Source organism: Aquarana catesbeiana, linkage group LG12 (assembly GCF_042186555.1).
Source record: "Aquarana catesbeiana isolate 2022-GZ linkage group LG12, ASM4218655v1, whole genome shotgun sequence".
Lineage (NCBI taxonomy): Eukaryota > Metazoa > Chordata > Amphibia > Anura > Ranidae > Aquarana > Aquarana catesbeiana.
The window spans coordinates 111484351-111500248 of NC_133335.1; the positions used below are offsets into that span (position 1 = coordinate 111484351).

Here is a 15898-nt window from a genome sequence, read left to right on the forward strand (position 1 = left end):
GCCGTCGCCTCCATGCACTTTGTGGATGTCTGGCGCTTAATGCATCCAACGGATCGGGAATACACTTCTTTTTCGCCCCCGCACAATACGTTCTCACGTATAGACTATTTCTTTGCCTCCCCCGCCCTAAGCTCCGTAATAAACGCACCAGACATACAAGACGCAGTGATCTCAGACCATAGCCCAATCGTGGTTCATCTAACCCAGTGGTTCTCAACTCCGGTCCTCAGGACCCACTAACAGTCCAGGTTTGCAAGATAACTGAAATACATCACAGGTGATATCATTTGCTGCTCAGTGATTGCAGTATTCTAGTCTGCATCTCCCCAAGGTAATACTTATAATCTGGCCTGTTGGTGGGTCCTGAGGACTGGAGTTGAGAACCACTGATCTAACCCAAACAGCTCGCTCCTCTCCTTCTCCTACCTGGCGCTTCCCCTCCTATTTAGTTGGCAATGGGGACTTTCAACATACACTATATTGTGCCTGGGAGGAATACATCTCCACTAATGGAGCTCACATTACAGACCCTAACCTATTCTGGGAAGCAGGCAAGGCCTTTCTACGGGGTAAAATAATTTCATACACAACACAGTTTAAAAAAAGAGCCAAGCAACAATATACTGAGTCAAGCGAAACCCTACGCTTGGCACATGAACAGCTCACATTAAACCGCTCCACAGAGAACATACAAAAATGGAGACAGGCCAAAAGCACCTCTGACCTCTGGGCAGAACAACATGAAGCGGCCAAAACGTCATATTCTCAGCTACATTTTCATAGATTCGGAAACAAGGCTGGTAGGCTCCTGGCCAAGATGTCCTCAGGCCCCAGACGTCCTACCCGTATTATGGCTCTTAGAGCTAAGACAAACTCTCTGGTCACCTCCCCAGCCGACATTAGCAACCTACTCGTGGAATATTACACTAATTTATACAAAGCCGACCCAACTGACTTACCTACTACTGACTTACTGCTCAACAAAATACGTCTACCCAAACTCAGTCACACACAATTAGAGACGATTAATGCCCCCATTACTGTTGATGATATTCGATCTACGATCAAAGACATGGCCTCGGCCAAAGCCCCGGGACCGGGATACACCGCCGAATTCTATAAAATGACCAGGGAATTTATCCCGGACACCTTAAAACATGTATACGCAGCTATGTGGGACGGAGGGCCCTATCTTCCCACGGGGACACAGGCCCACATTAAACTAATCTCTAAGAAAGGGAAAGATCCCCTATTACCGGGCTCGTACCGACCGATATCATTAATCAATGTCGATGTCAAAATCCTATCCAAAATAATTGCGACGCGACTGGCTCCCCTACTACCATCATTATTACACCCAGCCCAATCTGGCTTCGTCTCGGGCAGATCGGCCACCCTAAACATTCGCAAAGTGTTAATGGCTCTGGAATACGCCAAAACTCACCCCAACCAAGACATTGCCATCATGTCATTAGACGCCGAAAAGGCCTTTGACAACATCAGTTTCTCTTGGCTCTTCAGAGTGATGACACAATTCGGATTATCAGGACCGATTATGCGATTTCTTTCACAAATGTACGCATCCCCTACCGCACGTCTTGTAACCCCTGACTTTATCTCAGACACGATCCCATTAACAAAAGGAACGAGACAGGGATGCCCCCTGTCTCCACTCCTGTTCAATCTAGCAATCGAACCCCTGTCCAGAATACTAAATTCAGCTGATGGAATCAGTGGCATCACTCTGGAGAACCACACTCTTTGTTCGGCGCTATTTGCAGACGACATACTATTGTTCTCCACCGATCCCATAACAGACTTTGACAGACTCAAACAACTTTTTTCAGACTTCAGACTTTGCTCTGGATTTAGAATCAATTTTGATAAAAGCGAAATCCTACCATTACACCCCCATCTCTCCAGTAAATGGAAACATCTATCCCCCCTGGCCATAGCCAACCAACACATTACATACCTGGGCATTAAAATAGGACGTGAACCATCATCTCTGTACTCTTTAAATTACCCCCCATTGATAACCAAAATTGTGAAGGAGTTGGAGGCTTGGGGATCCCTACCTCTCTCGCTATTTGGGAGATGCCACCTTTTCAAAATGGTGTCTTTCGCACGCCTACTTTACCCAATGCAGACCATACCTCTTCTAATTAAGCATTCAGACATCCAAAAACTCCAGAAAGCCCTAACTGCCTTTATATGGTCTCACAAGAAACCTCGCATAGCGCTACAGAAATTATGTCTCCCGAAGGGCGAGGGCGGGGCGGGATTACCCAATATGCGTTTCTACAACCTGGCATGTTTACTTAGACAGGGCTTAGACTGGCTAACTGGTGGGTCTAAATATTCTAACCTATCCTTAGAAGAGGCTATGGTGCACCCATATGACCTCTCGACCATCCTTCATTCTAATCCCAATACATTACCCCCCCACCTCAAAACAAGTGTAATCATTAAGGACACGGTCATTGCATGGAGAGAAGTAAGAAAATTGCTCAAAGTACCATCCAGCATCTCCAAATACCTCAAAATACAAGGGAACCCTATGTTCCTTCCATCTATCATCCATAAAGCTTTTGACCAATGGAAACTTAAAGGCCTCACAGATGTCTCGTCTCTCTATCTCAGCAAATCGGGCAAATTCAAAACATTTCAAACCCTGATGAGGGAGTACTCCCTACCACCAACTCATGTCTTCTTCTATCACCAACTCATCAGCTATCTTAAATTCTGCTCGGGACCTAGCACCAACCCACTTGAAACATCCTGCATTGATACTCTCATCAAAAGCAATAACTACTCCATCTCCAATATTTAATCTTGTCTCATACAACACCAAACACGGAAGTATGCCCTCAAACCCTTTCAAAAGTGGTCACACGTATTAGATGACGAATCTCTGCCAGAAAAAATCCTTGAGGGGTACAAGACAGTCCGTAACCTTACTACTTCTGAATCTTGGAGAGAGACACAATTCAAGATCATTCACAGAGCTTATTTCCCTTTTCGCTTCAACAAGAAAGACCCCACCCAAGCGCAATGTACCTGGTGTAACTTACCTCGCCCCACTTTACTGCACAGGCTTTGGGACTGCAACAAGATTGATGCTTACTGAACTAAGGTGATCACTTACATCAACGAAGTCCACAAAACTCAGTGCACCAAGGACCGCCTATTATGCCTGTTCAGCATACCCCCTTCATCCTCATCGCCAACGGCGGTCTCACAAAATATTCCACACTGGGCTCACCTATGTCTCCTAGTGGCCCGCAGGACTATTATGTCTCACTGGATATCAGCTACTCCTCCTACCCTAACAATGTTTAAAAAAGCCCTGGCATCACTTTTCCACATAGAGAAACTGGACACCATCACCCTTAATCTCCGATCGACTTCCCGTTTTTTCAAAAGATGGAGGAAATACATTGAAGCCACATTCGCTTCGCAGGCTCTGATCGAGATAATGAACCCATTTCGCTACACGAAATGGTACTTGACAAAAGATCTCACCAACTCCCTTGGCCGACTCAAAATACCCCCCACCCCAGATTCCTTTACTTTTAACCCACCGTAGGATATCCACAAATCCATTGTGCCCCTTGGCATCCACCCCCCCCATGTTTACTCAAACGCTGCCTCCACTCCTGAAGGTATTTAGATGTTAAGATTTCATATGTCAAGCAAAGTTGCGACTTATAGTGTTGATGAGATGGCAAACATGAACTCCCCTGTCTTCCCTTTCCCCTAATTTTCTTTTATTTTTATGTTTTCTGTTACTTCTCCCTTGTTCTAACCGATATGACAAGCTTGTATTTCAACTATTATGAGAAGTCATTGAATGTTATAGATTGTAACGGATAATACTCTGTAACTTTTGCTACACTAAGTTTTTATACTTTTGTATGCTATAAAACCCAATAAATATTTTTCAAAAAAAAAAGGGTGCTTCTACTAAATACTGAGCAAAGGGTCTGAATACTTAGGACCATGTGATATTTCAGTTTTTCTTTTTTTAATAAATCTGCAAAAATGGGTAGCGAGTCTGTTGCCAAGTCTAGGTCTTTCAACTCACTGGCGTGATCTTGAGAGGGGAAGGCCTCCATAACAGCCTTGCTGTTTAAAGAAATCGTATGCAATCTAAGGTTTGAACAGGCAAGTGTGGTTTGGGTCCTCTTAAATAGACTGATTGCAACCTCAGGCGATGGAAGTGACTTCAGGCCATCATCTACATAAAAGTCTCTCTTAATGAACAATCTAACATCTTGCCCATAGTCTTTTTCACCTTCTTGGGCAGATAGCTTAAAGCGGAGGCCCTGCCGACCATTCTTTTTTTTTTTTCAGCCATTCTGACACTTTGCTAAACACTATATAACACTCACTTGTTTGGTGTATTAATTACCCCAATGTCCGTTTCGTTTATAAAATGAACTTATAGACAGAGAAAATTGAGTACTGTCATAATTGCACTAATACGGCTACAATCAAATCAAGTAAAATGAACTTATAAAATCTTATGATGGCCGGTTCCATCTTGCTTGTGGGCATGTGAAGCCCACAAGCATTGATTTCCAGGATGCGGTGAATGCTGCTCGTTCCCGCGCATGCTCACTGTCTTATCGATACGGGTCCCCCGTCGGATAATGCCCGGGCTGGACTGCACAGGCGCAGCGCATGTGCAAACGGAACCGCCGAAAATCTCAGAGGATGATAAACAGCGGTTCATCCTCCGCAATTTTCGGCTGCTCCGTTTGTGCATGCACAGTCCAGCCCGGGCATTATCTGATGGGGGACCCATATCGTCAGAACAACTGGATTTTGCAGCGGCGTTCCGCACTGACTCATGGGAAGCATGACACTTAGCTCCCAGGAGACAGTGCTCCTCAGGGGAAAACAAAAATACACACCTACTCCCGCGGTATTGATGAACAGGAAGTACCACAATACAGACAGATTCTACGGTAAATACAGCACAAAAAATGTTTTTTCGGTTTTATTTGAGCATCTGTTCATAGCGCTGATGGGGATAAAGTGAAGTTAAAAAAATTGTGTGGACCTCCGCTTTAAGTCCATCAATAGCAACAGCAGGGGATGGGCTATTGCCAAAAACATGCACTTTCATGCGGTATTCTATAACGTCTTTAGTGGGGTTGTTATCCCTAAACCAGATGAATCTCAGGAAGTTCCTGTGTTCTTCCTTGACTTGAAAACTGTGAAACATTTGTTGTATGTCAGCAACTAAGGCAATGCTGTTGAGATCTGGTCCTTTTAAAAGGACGTCGTTGAGAGAGATTCCTTCGTACTGGGAGCTGGAGTCAAATACTACGCAAATTTTTCCTGGCTTCTTGGGGTGGTAAACACCAAAGATAGGTAGGTACCAGCACTCTTCTTTCTCTTTCAGTGGTGGGGCCACCTCTGCATGGCTGTCTTCAAACATATTACTCATGAACGAGAAGAAATGCTCTTTCATTTCTGGTTTCCTTTGAAAATTGTGCCTGAGAGAAGTAAAGTGTTTTAGAGCCTGTAGCTGTTAGGAAGACACAGTCTCTGTATTTTGAAAGGCAGGGGTGCTACCCAGCTGTTTGCATATTTTTTGTAGAATCCCTGTTACATTATTTTAAAGAAGATATGATCTTCAATAGATAGAGCAATTTTGTGGTCTTCTTTTGTCTTTTGGAAAACTGAGCATCCCAAGAGATCTTTGTCTTTATCGCAGGGAAAATTGCTAGTTTAAAGGTTGGAATGTATGACACTCACAGGTTTCTCTTTTATGATGAATCTGTTGGGGCAAGGTTGGAAAAGGGATGGACGCACCTGGCTCTAATGTCCTTTTAAAAAGAGAGTTCACACTGGTTGGTTTGTGAGCATTTCCTAGGCAAACATTGCCTATAATGACCCATCCTGGGTCCAGCTTCTGACCGTAAGGAGAGTTGTGGGGGCCATTGATTTGTTTTCTCACCTTGTGAACTCTGATGATATCTCTCCCAAGTAGGAGCGCTATCTGAGCCTGGGAATCAAGCGCAGGGATAAGATATGCTATGCTCTTTAGGTGTCCGTGATGAAATGCCACCTCAGGTGTAGGGATCTCCCCTCTGTCAATTGGGAACTGATTGCACTCGATTAAGGTTGGCAAAGGCAGGGATGTTTGGCCGTCAATGGATTCGATTTGGTAACCAACGGCCCTTCTCCCGGTTTCTTTGCTCACACCCGTACAAGTTTTAAGTGAGTATGAAGAGCTGGCTGTTGTGGAGATCTTTATACCTACCTCACTTACACGCTTATTGATACATCCAATAAGTGAATACAACCTTGTCTATATAAGAACTGACCCATGCGGTTGCAGCTATAACCAATTAAATTAAGAACGAATAATAACTGTGCGAAAAGTTTATCAATCTAATTTATTCAAACTTACTATTGTACAGAAAAGAAACTTGTAATATTGTTATAAAGGACATTCAAGTGCTATCAGTACATCAGGACAAATTGCAGGATAGGAAAAGTTACAGAAAAGATGAAGTCACACACTAAGAAAAGTGTAAGAGGTACATTTACAGAAAAAAATTACATCCCCATGCTTCTTAGAGCACAAACCAAATAGACTGAGCCAGGGGTCTGTATTCTGGTATATCCGCTTGTAAAACCCCACCCCTCCTCACCCCCCCTTCCATATGCTAAGGCATTGCCACATTCCTTCAAGGGTGGGAGGTTGAAGAGTCCTATTCCCTCACATAAGCCAGATGGGGTGAGGGGCTCACTTAAGCTAGGACACCAGCTACTATTTTATGACCAGGTTATTCCTGTTCCCTTCCCACCTCCCACCTCCTTTTAAGTGACATTATTGTGCTACCAAATGGTCAGATAGCTACTCCAGATAACATTCCACAGCAGGGTAAGATGTCTATGTTTATTCTAAACATGTTCTGAAACTATAGAGTCAATGAAAGATCACTGTAAGTCACATTAATAATAAAGTCCATCACCTTTAGGGCCCAAATCTCCAACACAGTCCCCCCTGAAGTTCATTCTTATGCCCTCCCTCAATGATCCTGTACCCACCCACAACAGTCCACAAGCCCCGACCCTTCCCCACCACCATTGAGGCCTCCTCTTCCTTTCTTGAACACGCCGGAACCCATCGAGGTAGACTTGAGACAGCAAAGCAATCCTGGTGCCTTTGAGACTTCACATCCGAACCATGAGTGCCTATACTGCAATGTTTCTTCGCCCTTTGCCTTGGAAGAGCGGAACTCCAACATTGATGTTGGGATCCTGGCATCTTTTAGTTTCATAACTTGGGAATGCTGTGTGATGTTTGCAAAGATTGGATCGGACCGCAAGACAGCACTGTTCAGCATGGTGAAGGAAAGTCAAGGACAGTCTAGTCATTGTCCCTTGGTCTCAAGATATGTTGTGGTGGTTTTTGTTGCTTCTTCAGGTGGTGGTAGGGCGGGCCTCCAGACAGTCTTGCATGAATACAAAAAAAAAAAAGAGAATGTCAGTGTACAGTTATTGGAGGAATGCCAGACAGGAGTAGTGTGGCCATTGAGGCTAAATACTTATAAGGGGTGTAATGTGGATGAGTAAAGTGGGATCCCCACAGGATACAGAGTCTAAGCAACAGCCAGTATCATCCCTGGCCCTTGATGGTAGGGATAGTCAACACTGCCTGCTATTGCCAGGTCCCTGGGTTCACCACACCTGTTCACTGGGCTCAGGTTAAAGCAGTAGGCAGACTAGGGGAGGTAGAATTATATTAAGACATAAAACCTGGATGTCCAGGGATACTTTGTGAAATATAATAATTGTGTGTTTCAGGAAACCATTCTATAGGACCCACTGGACTTTTAAAAACGGAGTCAGGCAGAAACGGTAAAGCCTTACAATTCACAGCTCATCTCTGATATTCAAACAAAAGTTCCAGAAGACTAATACATTTACTTTTAAAGATATAGAAGAAGTTAGAAAGAACATTATCAGCTAATGGACTGGTACCATCACTTAAAGTAATTAAAGATAAGAATATGAAACAAAGAAAGTAGGAACGAGAAAGAATATAAAAAAAATAAAACATTTAAAAAACAAACATACAGGTTTAATGTTGCTTCAACCAAGCACTTTATGTCAAAGAGCACTGAATCTGCATTTATAAAAACAAACGAACAATATATAACTGTCCTGAAAAATTATTATAAAGTGTCTTGAAAAATAATACATTGCAGCTGTTGCAGCAGCAACTTTGCAAAAAAATAGAAACAAAGAGGATCAAAAAAAAATAAAATAAAAATAGATAACTCCTCTCCCATATTAGTGATCAACAGGTGAACAGGATCACTGTCACTAAAAATTTACACCATACGTTTTAAATCTATGACGTGTCTGTGGTGAATGAACCACACGTGAAGAAATAAATTAGTGGCGCTCCCTAAAAACAAAAATTTCACCCTTTACAGTGACTAAATTACTCTACTAGTGAACACCTATTTAAAGTGTACAACCAAAAAATATATATATAAAATTAGTGAACACCAGGTGATTGTACAAAATGTGACACAGTGTCAATACTGCTCAAAAATAACATTTATACACAATCCTTGTATGGTGAAAACACAAAAAATTTGAAATTATTATGTATCATTAACCCATACAAAATAGTGAACAAAATATATATATGTATGTGAACGTGATCCAGTGACACAAAATAACGTCCAATTTAAAATCGTGCCAAAAAAGTCCGCTCAACCCCAAAGGTGTAATCTTCTTTCAAGAAATCTTCCACCACACCTGAGTGTTCGGTGAGCCCACTCCCAGTGAAAATTCACTCACCAGCTCCAAATGCCTCCACTTGCATGTGAGGCTCTAAAGCATAAAGATTCAAATCATCAGGAATCAGCTAACAATTTCTCCATCCGGAATCACGTTCCATATGTGAATTGAAAAAAATGCTCCAAATAGTGTGATAACGTCAACCAGTTTATTAACACACACTTCAAATAATACTCCAACAGTTCAACTCACATTGTAGAATAAATAAATAAGCACAGCAAACTCCACAGCACACTGTATAAGCAGTATCCAACACAGCAACTTAAATAAACCTCCTGGGGGTATGCGGTCACGGCGGACCCGAGATAAGCAGGCGTGTATAGTGTTCCTCTCACCCTCTCCTCGCTTGCCTGACTATTGGACCCGATCGCTTCCCAGGTGGGTAAACCACAGCACTCGCTCTTCTGTATGTCACTCGTACGTGATGTTCACCGTTGCTTGGCCACGCCCCGACATGTTTCGTCACACCTGTGACTTAATCATGGGATAGGCCACTCTCACTGTCAGTCAATCCTTATATCCCCTCCCATCCATGACTAATAGAAGGTACCTTAATGCGCACGCGCCCCATGTAAGCTTCGCGCCTGTGCAGTAGATGTGTCCCCGTGAGCGCAAACCCCCGCTACTTGGGACCGCTGCTCAATGGGTCCTGAAGTACCATATTGCAGTATCTAGTTATCTACTAAAAAATCTCACATCCCCAATGCTAATTATCTTTCAATGACATATAATTCAATAGTAGAGGGTACTTAGTTCGCGGTTTCCAAATCTAAATACCGGACCCTGAACTATTAACCCCTTCAAGCTGGTTGCTTTATATATGTTGCTATAGTGGACCACAATATTGCATAGCAACCTATTCCTCTCCAATGTTCTCAAATTTACAACATAATCTTGTGCATTAATACCAAAACACACATTTAAAACATATTGATAGCAGTCAATATTTATAATTCTATAAAAGGTACTAAAATAAACAATCGCAGTACATCTCCATAAAAGACATCTTGGAATGGCTGGAATTTAATAATCCTAACTACTGGTTATTTGTGAAATTAAAATATTTATAAAAAAATATTTATAAAAAAAATATATATAATTACTCATTAATATATTGGTGAATGGGTAGTTTCCCTTAAGTTCAATATGGTTCAATATAGTTCAATAATAACATGAAAAAGAAACTAGAGAAAGTAGACCGTGAAACACAAAAAAAGAAGGTGAAGAAATTCACCAGGGACTCTAATGATTTTAGAACCAATAATATTCACACTTGGCAAAGTATTAATGTTACTGACCAGGAAACAATAATTGAAGACCCCAGTCAGGAGGTAGAATCCACCATGAACAAACCCCCTTCCAAACCAGTCCAGAAGAAAAATAGACACAAGGCCTTAGGTAATAAAGGGGGACAGGCACCTACAAACGCAACACGGAACGAGGATAACCAAGTGAGGAATACTAATCAAAATGGTGGGAACTTTTGCTCTCCTAGACCATCACAACTAGGAAGGGGAGGATATAATTATCAGACACCGAGACCGTATAGAGGGAATACCCCACAAGGAAGGGGAGGTTACAACTACCAATCACCTAGGACATATAGAGGTGATGCCCCACGAGGGTATAATCCTCCACATGAGTACCAACAGTGGAGACAACACCCCCCACCTAATCGTTACCCAGAAATAGGCAATGAGATCCCATTGTATAATAGATACTCAGGATTGGAAGATGAATATTATTATGATCAACAAACATATAATAACTCTTATTTAGGACAACGGGGGAGGGGAGGGAAACGGGGCACGCCGAGAGGACATTCCCGGACAGTACAACAGAGAGGTGGAGGGATGATCGGACCCCCACATATTCAAACCATGGACACCCTGCCCCCACCAATTGAAGGAGGGGTTGTAGGGCAGGAAAATCCAAGCAATCCAAAAAAACGGTTGAGGGATGTGTGAACACGGGAATTTACAATTTGAGTGGGGTAGAGTTGGACCATAAAGAAATGAATATCTTAAATTTGGGCCTTAAGTGTGCACCAAAGAAGAAAATGAACAAATTTCAGGTGTATATTGACACACACAAGTTCATTAGATCTATGAACATAAAAAAATACTTTTTGAGTCACCCGGTGGAAGCAGGAACAAGAGCTTCGGTGGTATCTTACAGAATAGATAGTGGTCTAAGAAATAGATCGATTTTCAATCCCCAGATTCAAAACAACCACTTCGTTGAGGTATTTAAAAACCTGGTATTAAAGGATATTGAGGATCTACCAGTTAAGAAAGGGGTGAACCCTTATTACATCAAAGAAGGTATAGAATCCCTGGAAAATAGAAAAAATATAATAATTCGACCAGCCGACACGGGAGGAGGGGTAGTAGTCATGGATAAGTCATTTTACCATGAACAACTAGTGGACTTATTGGGTGATCGGAATACATATAAAAAACTAAAATCTGACCCCACAGAACCATATAGTATCCAACTGGCAGCATTGGTGGAGTGGGGGTTTGGGATAAAGGCCCTAAATCCTAAAGAGAAAAGATATCTCGTACCAAGTGCAAGTCGAATACCGGTAATCTACACGCTGCCCAAAGTTCATAAAAACATCCAGAACCCACCTCCTCGTCCTATAGTAAATGGAATTGGGTCAGTGACTGCAAGGTTGGGCGAGTATTTAGATAAATTCCTCCAACCCAGTGTAAAGGTAACGAGAACTTACCTTAAGGATACATCTGACCTGCTGCGTTTATTGGAACAAGTGAAACTGGATCCATCAGCAATATCGTATTTGGTAACGGCTGACGTAGCCTCCTTATATACAAACATACAGCATGAGGATGCATCCTTGGCCCTTAATTGGGCATTAAGTAGGAGGGATGATATCCCGTATGCACAGAAGAAGTTTGTGGGACATGCATTAGAATTTTGCATGTCCCACAACTATTTTTGGTTTAGCGGGCAATTTTTCTCTCAACAAGTTGGCGTGGCAATGGGGGCAAAATATGCCCCTAGCCTCGCCAACTTGTTCATGTCCAAATGGGAGGATAGACAGGTGTTCAACATAAACAGACCCCAGCTCAAGTTCTACCGCAGGTTTATTGATGATATTTTGCTGATTTCGGAGGGAACAAAGGAGTCTTTGGAAGAATTTTTGGAACATTTGAATAGGAATATGAATAATATCAAATTGGAATATCAAATTAGTGAGAAAACCATTAATTTTTTGGATGTCACTATAGATAAGGTCTCCAATGCATTAAAAACCAAGGTGTACTTCAAACAGACGGACCGCAATAGTTATTTGTCCGTGGCGAGTGGACATCATCCGTCCTGGATAAGGAACATTCCGAAAGGACAAATATTGCGTATCTGTCGGAATTGTACACAGCTTGATGACTATGTGATCCAATCAAATGTTCTTAAGGAGAAATTTATACAGAAGGGGTACAACAATGAGAAACTGACTGAAATAATACAGGAAGTAGCTGAAATCCCCAGGGAACAATGCATGAAGAAAAAAGAACTACAAGTAGGGGACACCCAACATCAATTAAGCTTTGTTTCAGGGTTCCACTGTCAGTACAGGGAAATAGAAAATATCTATAGGAAATACTGGTATATCCTTTGTAAAGATAGATACTTAGGGGATATATTACCAGCACAACCCAAATTTATATATAGAAGAGCCCCAAGTATAGGTGATCAAATAGTTAAGAAAATTTTGGACCCACCAAATCCGAGATTTCTGTCCTTTAACTTTAGGGGATTCTACTGTTGCAGGAAATGTGTTTGTTGCAAGACAGTGAGGGTCAGTAATAGAGGCATTACTAATGTTACCAACAGAGAAGGAGAGAGGTTCGAAATCAAGGAGTTCAGCACATGTACTACCACGCATGTGGTTTATCTTATGTGGTGTCCTTGTGGCCTATATTATGTAGGAAGGACCAAAAGACAACTGAAGGTCCGGATAAGTGAACATTTGACAAACATAAAAAATGGATACAAATACCACAGTGTGTCCATGCACTTTAAGGACAAGCACCAACAGGACCCCTCATTGCTACAGTTTTGTGGCATTGATGTAGTGCATCCTTCCTGGAGAGGTTCCAATAGGATAAGGGATCTATCACGAAGGGAAACGGAATGGATATTTCTTTTTAAAATTTTGACCCCGAGAGGACTTAACATTGAACTGGACCTAAATTGTTTTATTAATGATTTTTAGATTGAAGAATATTTTAGTTTGAATATTGTAGCACAATGAGTTTACTCTTAGAAGTTTCTGTATAGCACTGTCACTTTATATAGTGGGAGGGTTTAAATCCCTTATAGATAAGTTAATCGTGTACAGACAGAATAGGTCCAGAATACACCAGTTTAATGCTGGTGTTTGGTTTGAGGAGGGGGGGAGTTAGTATTCGAGCAGATGGTGATAATACCCCGATATGGGAGGTGAACCTCTGTAGGGGTTTATTGTATGGTTTATTGTATGTGGGAGTATATGGACTCCTATATGGGTCACCAGAAGATGGAGGTTTAATTAGGATCAGTGTAGAATAGTACATTGGAGAGAGAACTATTCGTGCCTGGAAATGCAGACTTGTTTGATGGAGCGTTTGATTAAGGGGAGAATTTAAAGATGAACGTCTTACCAACACCCACCAGTGATTGTTGGCAGGAACCCCCAGGGGCATGTATGCATATAGATAACAATGATAAATTCGATGGGAACTTGTTTTCAGACCGTATATACAGTAGGATATAACGTATGATGGATATAGGAAATTATCAGATGGTAATATAATGATTGATAGATATTTAAGGGAAACTACCCATTCACCAATATATTAATGAGTAATTATATATATTTTTTTCATAAATATTTTTTTATAAATATTTTAATTTCACAAATAACCAGTAGCTAGGATTATTAAATTCCAGCCATTCCAAGATGTCTTTTATGGAGATGTACTGCGATTGTTTATTTTAGTACCTTTTATAGAATTATAAATATCGACTGCTATCAATATGTTTTAAATGTGTGTTTTGGTATTAATGCACAAGATTATGTTGTAAATTTGAGAACATTGGAGAGGAATAGGTTGCTATGCAATATTGTGGTCCACTATAGCAACATATATAAAGCAACCAGCATGAAGGGGTTAATAGTTCAGGGTCCGGTATTTAGATTTGGAAACAGCGAACTAAGTACCCTCTACTATTGAATTATATGTCATTGAAACATAATTAGCATTGGGGATGTGAGATTTTTTAGTAGATAACTAGATACTGCAATATGGTACTTCAGGACCCATTGAGCAGCGGTCCCAAGTAGCGGGGGTTTGCGCTCACGGGGACACATCTACTGCACAGGCGCGAAGCTTACGTGGGGCGCGTGCGCATTAAGGTACCTTCTATCAGTCATGGATGGGAGGGGATATAAGGATTGACTGACAGTGAGAGCGGCCTATCCCATGATTAAATCACAGGTGTGACGAAACATGTCGGGGCGTGGCCAAGCAACGGTGAACATCGCGTACGAGTGACATACAGGGGAGCGAGTGCTGCGGTTTACCCACCTGGGAAGCGATCGGGTCCAATAGTCAGGCAAGCGAGGAGAGGGTGAGAGGAACACTATACACGCCTGCTTATCTCGAGTCCGCGTGACCGCATACCCCCAGGAGGTTTATTTAAGTTGCTGTGTTGGATACTGCTTATACAGAGTGCTGTGGAGTTTGCTGTGCTTATTTATTTATTCTACAATGTAAGTTGAACTGTTGGAGTGTTATTTGAAGTGTGTGTTAATAAACTGGTTGACGTTATCACACTATTTGGAGCATTTTTTTAAATTCACATATGGAACGTGTTTCCGGATGGAGAAATTGTTAGCCGATTCCTGATGATTTGAATCTTTATGCTTTAGAGCCTCACACACAAGTGGAGGCATTTGGAGCTGGTGAGTGAATTTTCACTGGGCGTGGGCTCACCGAACACTCAGGTGTGGTGGAAGATTTCTTGAAAGAAGATTACACCTTTGGGGTTGAGAGGACTTTTTTGGCACGATTTTAAATTGGACGTTATTTTGTGTCACTGGATCACGTTCACATACATATATATATATTTTGTTCACTATTTTGTATGGGTTAATGATACATAATAATTTCACATTTTTTGTGTTTTCACCATACAAGGATTGTGTATAAATGTTATTTTTGAGCAGTATTGACACTGTGTCATATTTTGTACATTCACTTGGTGTTCACTAATTTTATATATATTTTTTTTGGTTGTACACTTTAAATAGGTGTTCACTAGTAGAGTAATTTAGTCACTGTAAAGGGTGAAATTTTTGTTTTTAGGGAGCGCCACTAATTTATTTCTTCAGTGTGGTTCATTCACCACAGACACGTCATAGATTTAAAACGTATGGTATAATTGAAGTTTACAACGTGGCAGCTATAGTTAGACCTACACATCAACTTTTGATATTAACTATTAAGGTTGATTCTCTGAGGCGCAGTGGGGGGTAACTGAGTATAGAGTGGTAAATATACTTTGGAGACCGTCTAGTAGTAGACTAAAAATTTACAAGGCGGGTACAAAAAAATATTTAAAAAAGGAGAGAATAAAACAATGGTTGCCAAAAACTCTTAAAATTTTGTCAAACCCGACTGCATTTTATTGCTCAAAATCATTTTAGAGGCTTTTTCTTAAAACAACAAAAAGAAAAATATAGTTCTAGGGTCCTCTTTTAAATGTGCACAATAATCTACATTGGTCTCTTAATAGCTACCCACATCAGGACAGCAACAGGGTGGAGTTTACTAAAGCTGTGGCCCTAAGACTGTACCTGAAAGAACTTTTCCCACTAAGAAACCTTCGTTTTAGATATTTGAATTGACCTCTTTTGATCTTGAGATCACCCAATTCGTCCACTTCACACTTCACTCCTCCTAAGACATCCTGATTTCCAGCTCCCTTGTTACCTCCTCCCATGCTCAACATCAGGACCGCTCCAGAACCTCTGGAACTCCCCAACACCAAT

The 15898-nt window shown here is 41.4% G+C and overlaps 1 protein-coding gene across 2 annotated transcripts in view; it reads left to right on the forward strand.

Moving 5' to 3' along the window:
• Positions 1-15898, forward strand: part of CCR10 (C-C motif chemokine receptor 10) — a 360549-nt gene that overhangs the window by 245225 nt on the left and 99426 nt on the right. The window lies entirely within an intron of this gene.